At 31.3% G+C, this 1,461-nt stretch overlaps 1 non-coding gene across 1 annotated transcript; it reads right to left on the bottom strand.

Annotated features, from left to right (window-relative positions):
- Positions 1-308: 308 nt before the first annotated feature.
- TRNAG-GCC (transfer RNA glycine (anticodon GCC)) lies at positions 309-379 on the bottom strand. Its single transcript has one exon. It is a non-coding gene; the product is annotated as a tRNA-Gly (tRNA).
- Between the last annotated feature and the right edge of the window lie 1,082 nt (positions 380-1,461).

Below are 1,461 nucleotides of genomic sequence, written 5' to 3'. Positions count from 1 at the left end.
CAATCTTTGTTTGTCTATTAGTTCACAGTTCTTCTCTTTATCGCGGGGTAGAGCAGCTTGGTAGCTCGCAAGGCTCATAACCTTGAAGTCACGGGTTCAAATCCTGTCTCCGCAAAATTTTTTTGTCTAAAAAAATTGAGGTTTGATCTTGGTAACTATTAATTAATTACTATATAATATTCGCTTTTTTTCTTTCCAGATGGGAGGAAAAGAAGGGGGGAGGATAGAACCACTATACTATCACGGTCGACTATACTTAAAAATTTATCCTATTAAATGAAAAACATTAACCCATTATCCTCATCCTGGGCGGATAGCGGGAATCGAACCCGCATCTTCTCCTTGGCAAGGAGAAATTTTACCATTCAACTATATCCGCATTTTTTTTTATCTGCAATCTATAGTATAGATCAGTGCAGAGCTATCCTCTTATACTAGGCTATTAATACTAGGTTAGAGTATAATTAGGCTATTTTTATATAATATATATATAGATTTAACCAATTATATAGTTATTATATAATATATTTTATACTATACTATTTATTTTTCTAATATTTGGAATTCATCTTTATAACTAAATAAAGATAATTATATATTTTTGTCTATATAATTATATATAATATATAGTTTCTCTATTATCAATATCTAAGTATTATTATATACTTTCAAATATATTATTTTTATATGAATTATGTGAGATATATTCAATTTTGACAATACAAGAAAGAGACCCCCTCCCTCTAAATTTTTTTCTTTATTTGCATTTTTCATTTTTAGGACTTATATTGTATTTTAATGTCTCTCACAATTCGAAAGAATTAGGGGAGGGTCGTTTCATTTTTGTATCGAGAACGAAGAGGTTCAAGAGATAAGAGAATTAAGGATACCCACCAGAAAGACTAATCCAATCCATAATGATGTACCGGAAAATACAACATTTTTGTTACCCGACCAACCTTCAGGAGAAGCAAATACAACGGGCACACTAATCAGTAAGATTGATGAAGTAACAATTAATGCAAAAACAGCCAATTGGAAAGCAATAGTCATGTTTCTAATCCTCCAATCTACCAACAAAATATACCATTTGATCCCTTTACCAGCCAGCCAAAATTTTGATAAAATGTATCAGGGAGGGATTTTACCATAAATCCATTGATTCTATATTACTTCTTACTTTTTTAATACTTTAGCATGCATGGGATTGCGGGGTAGTCTTTTTTTACTTCACAAAAAGGGGTATACTGGATCATATATATCTATATGTATAGAGATAGACTTATAGATTCACGCCTTATATTTGTCTATAGTATAGACAGTAATGGTAGCAACTTATATGTCAATCTTCTATTCGATGGGATGGAATATAAATAAAATAGAAATTATCTTTCGGAGAGATGGCCGAGTGGTTGATAGCTCCGGTCTTGAAAACCGGTATAGTTCGAAACAAAGAACTAT

Source organism: Cucumis melo, unplaced genomic scaffold (assembly GCF_025177605.1).
Source record: "Cucumis melo cultivar AY unplaced genomic scaffold, USDA_Cmelo_AY_1.0 utg002184l, whole genome shotgun sequence".
NCBI lineage: Eukaryota > Viridiplantae > Streptophyta > Magnoliopsida > Cucurbitales > Cucurbitaceae > Cucumis > Cucumis melo.
This window is presented reverse-complemented; position numbering and strand designations above follow the sequence as displayed.